Raw genomic sequence first — 15,504 nt, 5'->3', positions numbered from 1 at the left:
TCCCAGAATCTGCATTGAAAGGCAATACAGTATCACGAAGAGCCTCATCTGTAATTAGAAAGATCTAGTTGTAAAGATCTGTGTGGAGACACCAGCTCCATAGCTTCCTAGTCTTAGAACCTGGAGTGAACTTCACCATCAGCAGATCAGGGTCCCCCTCCGCAAGGTGGAGCAATGGTACCTCCCTCAGAGGCAGGGTAAATGAGACTTGGTGGGAGCCAAGTGCTGAGCACAGTGCCTAACACAGGGCACGCACCGCTAAGGTTGGTAAGGAGGATCTCCACTGGTAGACTCACCCAGGATTTTGAAGAGGAATGCTTGGAAATGTCAAGAAGAAAAAGAAAAAGAGTGAAAGGACATAAATAACAGAAGGACACAGCTTGACCTGGTGGTCTGCCCAGACATCAGATACTTTACAAGTATACTATCATGTCAAAACACATCTTTCTATCTTGATGCTTCAGGAATCACAACATCAATTAATTTTCCACCCAGTATATGTGTAAAGTAGCTATTCATAAGCTCCTATGTTTTTATGATACAAGCCGAAATATCAAAAAGTTAAAGCAAAGGCAAAGCCAGAAAGGAAAGTCACACCTGGTGTCATCATATATCTGCCCAGTGGTCAGCATCAAAACTTGATCTAATTGTCTTTTTTCTTAAAAAAAAAATTATACATGAATTTGGGTAAAAATGCAAAATATTTATGGTAACATTATAACTAGGTAAAAAATTCACATATCATGAGAACTAAGAGATAATTCAGACAAATGAGGACACCATCTTATTTAGGAAAAAACTATAACATTTGTGTTGGATTTTAATGATTTAAAAATTTTAGAATAAAAACCCCACCCCTCACACATGCATCTTAAATATTTTCTATCTCTTTTTCTAAATATTAAAGTCTGAAATCACTGGCTGATAGGTGACACCCTTACCGAGCCTAACCACCTGCAAGCTTCCCTTCTATCTAGTCACGTGATGTATGAATGATCCTAAGAGATAATTTCCTAGTACATGTGCCCTGTTCCCTGCATAATTAGTAACCATAGACTAAAAGAAACGGAAGTCAAGAAACCATTGAGTACAAATTGCAAAGCACGTGGTTTTCAGAACTTAAAGGCTGATTCTTGGAACCAGCCATCTAAAAACTTGAGGAGTGCTTGACTTTAACCCTAGAAGCACCACAGTCCTGAATTACCAGACAGCCCAGAAGTAAAAGAGGGCCCTTAGGGAGTTTCTTGCAGGATGCTAATTATCAGCCTAAAACTCAGAGAAGACCATCACTTTTCTTCTTCCACCCACTCCCATGGAAGGCTGCAGGTGAGCCACTGGGCAACCTTCCTTGTGCCTGAGACACAGGACAGAGAGGGGGAGAGGAGAAGGAAAGAGAAATAAGTTACAACAAAGGAGTAAGGACAGGACCAGAAGGAACCCTTGCCATTCCTGAGTCCAAGAAGCTCCTCTGTCAGATGAGGCAACTAAAGGAAGGAAAGACAAATGGTACCATAAGCAGGAGGTGTTGGTGCTCCAGTCCAGAAAAGCCCAATGCCTCCTGGGCTTCAGGGCTGCCCACGGCTGCCACAACCCATCCTTCCCTTGCAGGGAAGCACCAGAATCTATTTCTGGACAAGATCCACAATCTCATGCTCCTAGGACTTCCACGGAGAAATTCCCAACATTGCGTACCTCTTCCTGGAGGCAATGACCAGAAGGACATATTTCTATTTCTTAGATTGGCATGATTTGGGTCCAAAACAGTCAGGTAGATAAGATTTGGCTTTTAGCCAGGCTTTTTTTTTTTTTTTTTTTTTTTTTTTTGACAAGAAGCTGGAGGACTTTCAGAAGCATGATTTGTGGGCTTTGGTTCATGATGTCTTTAGGAATTGTATACCAAAACACATACGTGTGTAGCGTGCAAACGCCTCCTAATGTCATGTTTTCCCAACTGTCTTGGGCTGCTGCCCCACTTCCTGACATCATGAACAGGATGTGACCCAACAGGATGTAGCGGTCCCCTTGTTTTCCACTTTCCAGCTCTAAAAAACTGATGTCTGGGTTTAATGACTTGATTACTGACCTCTGGTGACTATGGACAACAAGAGGAAAATCCACCCTCCAGTAACCTGAGCCTCACAGCCTCATGGAAGTCTGGACTTTCTGCAGGTTTCCTCTCCCTCGGCAGGTGACATTAGCTCTTAGGATCATTCATAAGAACTGAACAGCTGATCCATCACCCTTCTCCTGTGTCTCTGCCTGGGCTTGCCGTTGCAGTGGGTGCACACTCCACACTGCAGAAGACCACAGGGACCACGGGCTCACCACAGCCCAGCCTCCACACCCCAGCCCCCTACTGCACACTCCACTGGATCCTCTGAGATCCTGGGCACTTGCCCTGCTGGATATATGAGGGTGTCTGATCCTGGCTCCTTCTAAAGAGCTGTCATTTATCAAGTGCCTGCTCAGGATCTGCCCTGTGCCAACACTTCACTGACAGTTATGTAGGTATTATTACTCCATTTTATAGATGGGTTGACTGAGGCATGAAAGGTTAGGTTACAGGCTCGAGGTCAATGTTTTTACTAATCCAGCACACTACTAAGGAAACGGCAGCAGAGGAACCTAGAGACCTGGGAATTGTCAGGTATAGGCAATAGCAGACTAAAGATGCCCTGGGAAGGAAAGCACACCTCCTTCCACTCAGCACCAGCTCTTCTTAGTCATGTGACATGCACCAGATTGTCAGACCTTTCTGGGTCTCACATCTGTCATTTCCACTGGTCCTTGAGATAATGCCTGCTGCAGACTGGCTCTTCTACTGTCTTTGCTTTTCTTCCTGTGACAGAGGAACACTTGTGTGACTGCCCCTCCCGTCCATGTCCAACAGAGAAGTGACAGTGTAAAAAAGGAGGAAGGGAACAGGCTGTCCCAGAATGGCCTGAGCTTTCAGAGCTGGAATCTCAGTGGTCAGTGGTCAGTGCTCAGACCATCAGACCACTGCCATACCCCCATCAACATTCCCCCAGGCTCTCCCAGACCAGTTTGAGAGAGCAAGGAAATAGCATCAGTAATGTAAAGGTACCTCTGTCTTATTGCAAAGCCATTGCCCACTGTATCACAGATGGAGGAAAGGTGGGTTTTGGAAGATTCAGAAGGGAACTGAGAACCCTATTAGTCAGATGGGTTAAACCTCGGCTTCCCAAGGACCATCTAGTGGGATGTCCAGTGAGCAAATAGAACTCTCTCGTCTGATGAAAACCTAAAAGTCTAAACAGCACCTTGATTCTCCCACAATGGAATTTTATTAATGAGACTCTAAACCAGCTCCCATCAAATGAATCTCCTTGTCTTAATTTACCACTAAATAAGATTCAATAAACATTGCATTTTAGGAACTATGGCTTGTGGTTGCTAATAATTTATAAGCCAGAATCAGAACCCTTCTCTAACTCTATACTGGATTCTGAATTAACCTTCAGATGATTATGATATTTCAAAACTATGTGGTGTTTAAAGGACAAATACAGTCTTTTTGAACTCATATGAAAGAGTTTCTAATATTTCTTGTTGCTTTTTGGTATAAATAATAAAAATGATCATAAATGAACCACACTGAGGACATCAGAGACATAGGTTTCAAGTGGTCTTATTTCTAAATCATATCATTTTGAATTGACCACTTTTTTCCTAGTGTTAGTTATTTACATACATAAATTTGGGTGCCTATTACATGGTGAGCTGCTAGCTCCTCTTCTAAACCCATAGGTCAGGCATTGCGCTTTGCATGTAGTAGGCTTCCAAAAAATGTTACAGAAGCTGGGCACAGTGACCCACGGCTATAAGTAATACCAGCAACTTTGAAGGCTCAGGCAAGAGGATTGTGAGTTCAAAGCCAGCCTCAGAAACTTAGTAAGGCCCTAAGCAAGACCCTGTCCCTAAATAAAACACAAAAAGGACTGGGAATGTTGCTCAGTGGTTAAGCGCACCCAGTACCCCCCCCCAAAAAAAAAAGTTAGAGGACTTAAATTTAAACAAAAAGTAACTCTTAGAAGTGACATGTGCTAATAAAAAATTTCTTAAAAATTGACATATGCTTGATAACTAGAATTCTTACTATTGAGCAAAATATTCTAGAAGGTTCAACGTATTTATTTATTTAAATGTTTTTCAAGTGAATTTTGAAATAAATATCATATCCAAAGGAACATCAAACCAATTTTTTTTTGTACCAGGGATTGGACACAGGGCCACTTAACTGCCGATCCACATCCCCAGCCCCTTTTGTATTTTATTAGAGACAGGGTCTTGCTAAATTGCTGAGGCTGGGTTTAAATTTGCAATCTTGCTGCCTCAGCTTCCCGAGTCATTGGGATTACAGGCATGTGCCACCTACTGGCTCCAAATGTTTTCTTTTTAAGTAAAATTCTAGATATGTTCCAAACAACACCATCACACAAAATCCCTCTTTTATTATAACCATCTATAGTGGGTTGTTCTCAGTTGTGGCCACAAATCCTGATACCTGGGCCTAATCTTCACAGATTATTTGATCCAGCAATTGATTTAATGATTCTTTAAAAAAAAAATTTAATGTGTACTGAAGGTTGAGAAACTTCAGTGTGTTCTTTAAAAATATATAATTTTCCAAAATATTCAGCCTCTCTAGTAATTAAAGAAGAACAAAGAAATAACTTATCATTGTCTCTGATTATTATATAGGTAAATATTTAGAAGAATGCTGATTTTCAAGCATTAGCCTAGTATTCTTTCAAACAGTGAGTTACTACCCATTCATGAATTATGAAATTAATTTAGTGGACCATATGTGGTATTTTAAATTTTTTTAAAGAAAGGAAAGGAAGAAGAGAGTTCATTACATCTGGTCAGAAAAATACTAAACTATCTTTCAACTCTATGTGTGTGTATGTGTGTGTGTGTGTGTGTGTGTGTGTGTGTGTGTGTACATGCAGAGGATCACTACATAAAATGTATTTCTTAGAGGGATTAAGGGGCATAAGGCACAAAGAATACTCAAATATAGAGAAAAGCACTCAGTCTGGTTGCTGGTGGGGTATATAATTAGACATGATTTTTTATTGAGGGCCTGTTGGCAACAACCCTGAAAATCTTCACTTTGACCTGGGAATTTATCCTAATGATGTAATCTCTCAAATGTACCTTAGCATGTAAGGATATGCATTTTCTTTCTGTTCACAATAGTGAAAATTTTAAGACATCTAACCATATAGATTAAATGCATCATCCATGGAACAAAATGCAATGCAATCATTAAAAATAATGAAATAAATTTATGTTCATTGACTTGGAATACTGTTCAGATATGTTGAAAAGAAAAAAGCAGATTATAAAATATTAGGGGCCACATACATTCACTTTGGTAAGTAAATATTTGTAAGAATATTGATGTTGTTGAGAAGAGAGGTTAAGCCCTCCCCCTGGACTGCTGTGTCCTGGCTCTGTCTCTTTGCAGCTGCGTGGTCTTGCTCAAGGGATTTAGCTTCACTGGAAAATTACTGTTTCTGCCTCAGAAGACTCTCCTGAGAATGGCCTGTGTTAATACATGTAAAATCTTCCAAGCAGTTCCCAGTACCGATGAACCACCCAAGAGATAGTGGCTCTGTGTTTTCCAGAAAGAGAACGAGAGATTTCACATCATAAACCAACAGTGACCACTCTGCATGCTATGATTACTAGTAAATTTCACTTTCTTCTTTATACATTGTAATCAGGAGAAAATATAAAACAGCATAAAAATTAAAAAGTATGTTATTCTATCTTCAGGTCCTAAAATGTCTTATTTGACAACGTGAGGTTAAAAAATAGATAATAGTAAAATAAGAATAACAGGAGCAACATATTCTTATTGGATTTTGCTTACATCTTTAAGAAGATAAGGCGTGTGGGATTTTTGCCCAATCAAGCAATAAACTCCTCTTTGGAATTACATTTTACTAATTTTGGAGTGTCTGTAACTTCAGTGGCTGCTACAAAGATTCTGTTTTCTCATCTCCTTTTCTAAAAGGTGGTCTGCTTTCTCTCACTTTATCAATTCAAGCCAGTCCACTGTCAAAAATCTGTATTAAAGTTGCATGCACTACTATGCAAAGCTACTCCTGTCCAATATTGTACCTTAGGTGGCTGCATTTCTCATGGAATGATGATGACTTTACAAAGAAAACAGTTGGAACTGAGCTGTCCCTTGTGTTTATTCCTGAGTTACCAATATGGACCTTAAATGGCAATTGTGTGTGGGTGGGGAGATTCATTATTAAAGAAAACGGGGAATTACAGAAATGCTTGGGGAAAGAAAAGGATTTAAAAATCATCCATTGTTTCTCCACTCATACTCCATTATTAGGACACTAGTAATTTTCCTCCCAGTCTTTTTCTTTGTTATCTTAGGCAGCTATGGTCATGTTATTGGCACAATTAAGCAAATTGCTTTTTCACTTGGTATCAGATCAAATGTAGACATCATGTAATCATTTCCACAAGTATAATTTTCACAAAAACATTTTAACAACTGCATAAAGTTTTCTTGAGTGATTTAATCATTTCTCTTTAAGAGCACATTCAGATTGTTTTCAAGTTTTCTACTATTAATAGAACTACAAAAACTGTTATGCATAAGCTTTTTATGTATGCAAAATTATTTTACCTTTTTCATGTGTTGAATCCAAAAATAGAATCATTGTGTGGGAGGTCATGAGCATTTTAACTCTTAGAATAGTTGTTGACATATACAACTTGTTACTGAGGAAAATCCTAAAAACAAAAACAAAAACAAAAAAATTCTTCTAAGCCAGGAGTGGTGGTGCATGCCTGCCTGTAATCCCAGTAACTCAGGAGGCTGACATGGGGGGAATCTCAAATTCAAAGCCAGCCTCAGCATTTTAGCAAGAACCTGTCTCAAAATAAAAAATAAGAAGGGGTAGGGATGTGGCTCAGTGGTTAAGGGACTCGAGGTTCAATTCTTAGTACCAAACAATTTTTTTAAATATTTATTTATTTATTTTAGTTCTCAGCGGGCAAACACAACATCTTTGTTTGTATGTGGTGCTGAGGTTCGAACCCGGGCCACACGCATGCCAGGCGAGCGCGCTACCACTTGAGCCACATCCCCAGCCCAGTACCAAACAATTTTTAAAAACTTTTTGCTTCACTTGCTTTTTGACATAAAAATGACTAAATGCGGAGGTCACAGAGCTGGGCAATGTAATATTAGTCTCCCACAAGCTTTGCTGTAGATCACACCTCCGATGTGTGAGCTATGATGATAATGGTTGTCTAGGTTACTCTTCCGGGACCTAAAAGCAGCTTTTGCAAAAAGCACTGACTCTTCACTTTGACCTGTAGATGTCCCAGAAAGAAATGGCTCTGCACCTCTGCCTTCAAATAGTGTCTGTCTCCTTTGTTGCTTTAATCTTTGAGTTAGAATCTACCCAGTTTTGCATGTAGACCTGTTAATCAGTTCAGAAATGTTCTCTTCCAAATTTAATAGAGAGTAAACTTGACCTAAACTCACCTAGTTTCCCCATTTTCAAGGCTTTTAAAGACGACTGTCAGCCACCTTGACCAGAAACACCAAACCATGAAATCAGTGAGAAGAGGTGGCTCCCGGGTTCTGGAAGGTCTCCACCTAGTCCCAGAAAAGACACGAATATTGCTTCCCTTTATAATTAGCCTGTTCTACATCTGCAGCACCTCAACCCCCTGGAGTTGAAGATATGATTTGTGAGCAAACCTCCCTCTTCTTTCTTTGGCCACTGAATAAAGTATTTCTTTCTCCCCAACCCCCATCTCTCAGACATTAGTGTATCCATGGGATGAACTTCTGAACCAGGGTTTGGTGTCAGACTGACTCCACTATCCAATTACTCTTCTCCCTTGGAATTGGCATCATAAATTTGTTTAACTCTTGAAGAAAGCACTGGCAGTATGTATTAATTTATCTGCAGCTTTGTTTCAAAACAGGATTTAAAGTAATTTGTAAAACCAAACAGTTAAACATTTTTTAAGCGGGAAAATTAGGGTAAAAGGGAAAAATAAGAAAAGTAACAACTAGCATTTTATTGAATAATTATTTACTGATTATAAATATTCACTAATTATTATCAGCTCTAAGCCCATCATGTATAATCTCATTTAATTCCTGCAGCAAAATCATTTCTAGACAAGAAAACTGAGGCTTGGAAAGTTAGTAACTTGCCAAATTTCGCAAAACAAGTAAAGGGCAGAACAGATGCTCAAACTCTATAATTTAAGCTCTCAAGCATTATGCTGTACTTCATTTGGGGGTGCAGTGAGGTACATTTTTCTAAGGCTGTTGTTTCCCATTGATCCATGCAGAGAGAGATAGGAAAGCTTGAAGATCCCATGCTGTTCACAGATAAACCGATTTCTTCTAACTGTGAGCATAACTATTTCAACAGTCTTTCTCCAACATTTAGATCATTTAATTTTAAATGTGTATCTTTAAGATGTTCATGTCACTGAATGCTATATACATGTAATTTTCATGTTAAAATCTGGAGATGGGTATTTTTCCATAGGCTTAGGGTTTTTTTCTCTAAATTTGTATGTCTTCCTTGATGAATTGGCCAGTTCTTTCCTTTACCCAATTTTTTATTATTTTTCCCTTCAATTTTTATGATCATACCTGACACTAAAGATACAAAGTTTTCAGAAACAATTTGAAACAAATAGGATAACCTCTAACTTTGAAATCAGATAAATTTATATGAATTTTATGCTATCAATTTCCAATATGATTCTTTCTGTCATTCGAAAAATCAGTCCACCTTCTAGAACCTTGATAAATATTAAAACTTATATCTGTGAAGTGTTTCAATGACATAGTGTCCCCTTAACCCTAATTCATCAGGAATGTATTTGGGAGCATGACTTTGATCTGAGAACACACAGCGATTCTTTCTCTATATATAATTACTGTCATGATTTTCTTAATTTATGGTTTGTCTTTTATTTGATTTATGTATTTGTTGATGTGTAGACTTGTTCTTGCAGGGACTAATTTTATTTATTATTTATACATTCTATCTCTTTATAATATATATTGAGCTCTTATATATGTAATGTGGAATATCTTGAAGCCATTGAATCTTCTGCACGGAACACTGTTTCGTTATTGTAGCTCTATCATGTGTCCTGACCCCCGTACTCCCTGACCGGCATAGTCTCCTTTCAGATTGGATGACTTCTGCCAGGGTTGGAGCTCAATGGAAGAGTCTGTGCTTCGTATGTGTGAGGCCCTCGTTCAATCCCCTGAACAACAATAACAACAATTTGGTTTTTGGTGAATCCTTGCCTAAATACACAAGTAGATAAAGGCTATTTTGCCAAGACTTCTCCCCCACAAAATAATCCCATTAGGTCCTGTTGGAAATAGAATTACACCTATGAAGTATTTATTTTGAAAGAAGTCACATCTTCACAAGGTTTGCCTTTCTAGGTGTGGGCCTTCTGTTTAGTCAGAGCCTTCTTTTGCGTTTTTCACTATGATTTGTGCTTTCGTTTCTGTCGTATCAATGCCAAGTCCCCCTTCTCCTGCCTCCACTTCAGTTTTACTTTGGCTCCTCAGAATGAACATCCAAATGTAACACAATAGGACTTTTGTTTAGGGAACAGGAGATCTCCTCCTCGCTTCTCATTTCATGAAACAATTAGCAAAACTGCTGCCTGAGAGGCCCTGGCCATATCTAGAAGGATAGAATTCTCTAAGTCATTTGTTGTATCTGGTTCGTAACCACTTAGTCATGTGGTCTGTTGAAGGTTATTTGGCTCCATCTTCTGGGTTGAATTGCTAGTATTTGGAGGAAGGACAGAGCCTTGGGTAGTTAGGGAGGTGCCTAGGGTCAAGATTGCAGAAGAAACCTGCCCTTGGGCCCTGGGTGCCTCTTCCTCTAACCTGGCCCAGCAGCCCCAGGGAACTGGCTGCTGTGAGGCAAGACAGTGAGTGGGGGAGGGAGTCACCTCTTTCTCCTCTAGCCTGGGGGGTGGGAGTTTGCTGGTCACCACTGAAGAGCACTTGGTCCTGCCTAAAAGCACAGCAGCATTCTTGCTTATCCAGGTTTCTACTGCCTTTAGGTAGCAAAAGATATCTGAAAGCTAGGCATCCAGACTCCACCGCCCTGTCTGAATGCTCTTACAGATTCCCCAAAGCCAGTCCAATTCCACTGGAGGAACACTTTGTCTGTTTTTTGGTCAATGGGGTCATGACCTGCCCTCCAGCCTCTGCTGCCCTCTCTGCCTGGAACAAACACCAACCCAAAAGTAACCCCAAAAATCCCAGAGTAGAAAATTCAAGAACTCAAAATAAGCAGCTATAACAAAATACATGTCAAAACCTACATAGAGGGGTGTTGCTAGGTAAATGTGAGGATGAATCTGATCGTCTTTGTATACAAGTCAAACAGAACAAAATGTTTCTGGTTTGGGGCTGTGGTAAAATCGGCAGATGTTTCAATATCTTTATGTGTGTACTTTAAATCTTGAGTGGTGTTCTTGTTGAAATAAACAGTTCAAAAGATAAGGGAGTTGAGTTGGGGACACATGAATTTTACACATTCTCATTGGTTAAGAATTGTTCTAAAAATGAAGAATTTAAGAGGATGAAACACAGAATGAGAGATTAAAAGAAAGTAGAAAAGAAAGGTGGTGGAGCAAATAAGAAGGAAAAGAATATTAGAGAACAGAAATGTGACATTTATGGAGGTCGGAAAGATGGTGGAATGAGATGGATATCATGACCCTCGGTACATGTATGATTCCACGAAAGGTGTGACTCTACATAGTGACCAACCAGAGAATTGAAATGTTGCACACCATTTGTGTACGATGAATTGAAATGCATTCTGCTGTCATGTACAACTAAGAAGAACAAATAAAAATAAAAATAATTTAAAAAGAAATGTGACAGGGGTCGCAAGAGGCACACACAGAATAACAAGAAGACCCTGGAATGGTCTCATGAAGCAGGCCAGGTAGTTAGCCTGGGGCGGGTGTACCTGTCTACCATCATCCCACACAATCTGCTCAGAACAATCCTCAAAATTATCACTCAGTACAACAATTTATGCTCTTACTAATGACCCTATGTCATTAAAAAAATTGAGGCTTAAATTTCCCCTATTTGAAACAGCCATGCTGCTCTGTTTCAGTATAGTGTTAAATATTTGTCCCTGAAATATCATACTATAGATATGTCAACCCTTAAAGGAGACCACCACTGGAGCCTTGAAAGTCTGACCGGAACTTGCACAAGCAGCAGCTGGAAGGAAGTGTGCCCAGGCACAAGTCATGACTGAGGGCACTGGACCCCCTGGGAACTGCTCTTCATAGAAAATTTCCAGCTGCATAAGTGTGTGTCACAGCTCTGAACATCACATGTTCTATTGTGTTCTGTGTGCTAAGAAAGACCTGAGCCTGGGACATAGGAAGCCATCAACACGTATTTGTTGAATAATTTTCATTGGAAATGTTGAAATAGTGTTGGATTTCTTTGCTAATAATGCCATAACAAGATACCACAGAGTAGGTGGCTTAAAAAGCAGAAAATACATTTCTTCATAGCTTTGAAGGCTGGAAGTCCAAGATCAAGGTGTTGGCAGGTTTGCTTTCTCATCTATCCGTCCCTGCACCAGGGGTTGAGCCCAGGGGCACTCTGCCACTGAGCTACAGTCCCCCACCTTTTTTATTTTAAGACAGGGTCTCTCTAAGTTGCCCAAGCTGGTCTTAAATTTGCAATCCTCCTGCCTCAGCCTCCCTCAGTAGCTAGGACTACAAGAATGCACCACCCCACCTAGCTAGGTTTGCTTTCTTCTTTCTAGGTTTGCACTCTCCCATTTGGTATAACTTAAAGGAAACTATTATTTCATAACCTCTCTCCTGGTTTGTAGGTGGCCTCTCCCTGTGTCTTCACATGGCCTTTTCTCCGTGTGTGTCTGTGTCCTAATGTTCTCTTCTTATAAGGACACCAGTCAGGTTAGATTAGGACCCAGCCTAACAACCTCATTTTAACCCTTTAATGGCGCCATCTCCTAATACAACCACATTCTGAGGTATTAGGAGTTAGAGCTTCAACATATGAATTTTGAGGGGACACAATCCAGCCCCAAGCAAGTGTAAACATTTAAATAGTTAAACTTCAATTATCTAGAACTCTCAGTCACCCATTTAGAATTCTTCAAGACTTCTGACCATCCCACACAATAAAGATGGAGCTTCTTCACTGGCATCCTTAAATCAAAGGGGGACAGGAAAATACCATATCCCTGAATGACCCCTCTTCGCTCTTAAAAAACCTAGCCAAGTTATAAGGTAACAATAAGAGCAAGCCTGGGTCCGAAAGTCAAGATGTGTATTATCTTGGAGGACAGTGGCTTTATCTTATGCACATTGGGGAAATAGGGCAGCTTAGTGTCATCTGTAGAAAGCTGCTTGATTGCATGGACACCAGGAAAGTTGCTCCTTGGGATGCTGGTCAGACAGACAAGCTAATGCTGAGAAGATCCCTGCTTCTGTAACCTGGGTATAGCAAATCACAGTGAGGGAGAGAGATGCTATCTGTTTGGTCTCTCACCACTGAACTCTTCTTGGCTGATCTCATGTAAATTTTCCCCCAATAAAATCCTATGTCTCACGCACTGTTTCCAGGCACTTTCATTGGCCTTTCCACATCTTACCCCACAGCCCTGGAACAACTGGGCTGTGGACATGACAGTTGTCATGCAAGACCCACTGCAGAAATCACTGCAAATGGAAAATGAGCAACACACGGGGAAGCAAAAAGAAAGAACCACATGGTCCTATAGTTTTATTTTCCACTATCCAAAAAGCAAGGTGAAATTTAGTTAGAAGACAGATTCTGAGCCCCACCTCTCAATTTTAATCTGGTGGGTCTGAGGGGCCTAAGAATCACCCTTTTTAACAGGCACCCTGGGATGTTCTGTTGGGAGCCACATTGTGAGAGATGGTAAGCAGTGGCACTGAGACATGTAGCCAGTTAAAGGCCCCAAGCCCTCAACTCCTGGCCATTTAGCTCATTCATGGAGTAGCACAGATGCAGTCTCCCATTTGGTGTCAATTAAAGGAAACTATTATTTCATTATTAACAAAATCGTTTTAAAATTATTTAATACTAGCTAGATGTTTTTGTATCAATTGGGGCCAAATTATGTGGCCGGTATATAATAGCAGACTTCTGAATTAGCCATTTTAAAGACATGGGAACTGAGATTTATAAAAGGTAAGTTAATGTGCCCAAGATCACACAGCTGGCAAGTATTCAAGCTTCTGCAAACCTTCAGTGATTCCCAGACAACAAAATCATGAATGCGTCATTTAAAACTGTTCAGTAAGAACTTTTACCTAGTTCTTTAAAATACTCTACATAGGAAACAAATTCATTCCAGATTGTTCTCTGGTTTGTAGCATAGTGAATATCCTCCATTCTGAGATAATTTTAAGATTTAAGTAAGAAGCAACATTAATAGCGTTTGGAGATCATTAAACACTAAAATAAACTAATGTAGCATACAAGATGCCTCTCAATTTTGGAAATGTTAAAATGCAATAAATAAATTAATAATAAAGATGAGGGGAAATGTCTTAGAATCAGTGTGGGGGGAAGCATTCCTGGTTTGACAACACAGCCACAGGCTTACATCGCCATCTGCTGTCAAGAAGTGGTAACTACATCAGTCCTCAAAGCTAGGGTTTTACCTTAACATGGAAAGGAGGCTGGTACCTCTCTATTGCCCAAACCTCTAACAGAGGGGACCCAACGTTCCGTGGAAAACATGGATATGGAATAAAGGGGAAAATAAGAATGAGAGTTAAAAATAAGGAGAGAAAAATAAATAAGATGGGAGAGAAAAACGAAAACAAATTGGGGAAGGGGTGTCGTCTCTGTATTAGTACCTATCTCTTATTAAAACCTGCCAGCTACTTTGCATATTTTATCTCCAACTTATTTGTATTAATCTGTCTTACCAGACGTTTGCCTTTTTCATTTTTCCAGTTTTTTTCAAAGAACAAGCTTTTGTTTGTATTGATCATCTCTCTTGTATTTTTATTTCTTTTTCATTTTTTTCCTGACTGCATCATTTGCTTTTTTCTACTTGTTTTGGCTTTTAGTTTTCATACATATGCCATGTGGTTGTAAATCACAGAATTTCAGAGCTGGAAGGAAACTTCGAATAATCTGACTCTCCTTTCTCTTTTCACAAAGAGGCTCAGAAAGAAAGATAATATGCCTTGTGTCCTACAGCTGGTACCTAGGTTTCCACATTCATGATTAATTGCTCTTTCTCCATGCAGACCATCCCTTCCCCCTCCTCCCTTCTGTCCTCTTTCTTCCCTTTCCATTTCTGCCTCCCCTCACTCAGAGCAGAAAAAAAGATAAATCATCAGATTGACAGAATTCCAGATTTATAGGCAAGGCTTCCTCTTCAAAAGATCCACATGTAAGAATTTTAAAATCAGAGCACACTTGACTTGGTGGTTAGCAGATTCCCTGTCTTTATAAAACTGCACATTTATTCCAGATGGACAGGTTGCCCATTGATTAAGGGAGAAAAAAAAAAATCACGGGTAACCAAATACAACAAAATTTTAGAAAATAAAATTCAATCTGCCTCTTAGAATCTTATGCTCATACCCATTAAAAATTGAGATTTATTATTATATATAAGAAAGAAAATATGTATTTTTTTAGTAATCAGTGTCAAATGCAAAGGTAGTCTTACATTTCAGACTAAACAAATGAGCCAGTTACAAGGTTTATTAAATTGTGCAGTAAAAGAACTGGCCTGAGAAGGTTAAAAAGACGCTGAAGCTTGACTTGTGGGCCCCAGCTTGCCTTTCATGTCCCTGCTTGGTCTTCAGAAGTGCTTGTGGCCTTGAGGTCTAGGTCTCTTCCTCTCTATCAAGGCCTGTGATAAGAAAAAAATCTGGTATTAGTCATTCCTACCTCGTCACAAGTTTATTACTCAAGTGCCTCTCTCAGGGTGATTTATATTTTAAGTTTTCCTCCAACATGGGTTAAAATGTTTCCTTGTGAATTTAAAAAAATTTAGGTATCATTGACAGGCAGGGCGGGCATGAAGGAGTGAATGGTCCTCTTTGCCTGGGGTTGAAGATTAAACACAGGAGAAACAACTAGGCTAGCATAGAAACCAAGTTTTATTTAAGAAAGGGAGACAGACTTCTCAGGAGAGAAGGGACCCAGAGCTGGGTATCCACAGGACTGGGTGTGTCTTGCCTTGTTATAGATCACCACCTGCCTACTGCCTAAGGGCGGGAAAAGAGCAGCCCAGTGAGTCATCATTGGAAACTCCTTGTGTTGGGAGGAGCGATTCCCTGGAGGTGTTAGCAACCCATTTCCTTTTCTTTGATAATTAGCCAATTAGCCCCCATCTCTCCCATTTACTACCTATCTCATTTATCAACTATGCTGAC

Source organism: Spermophilus citellus (assembly GCF_964194105.1).
Source record: "Spermophilus citellus genome assembly, chromosome: 9".
Taxonomy (NCBI): Eukaryota; Metazoa; Chordata; class Mammalia; order Rodentia; family Sciuridae; genus Spermophilus; species Spermophilus citellus.
The sequence above is the reverse complement of the archived record's forward strand: the minus strand, read 5'-3'. Positions refer to the sequence as shown.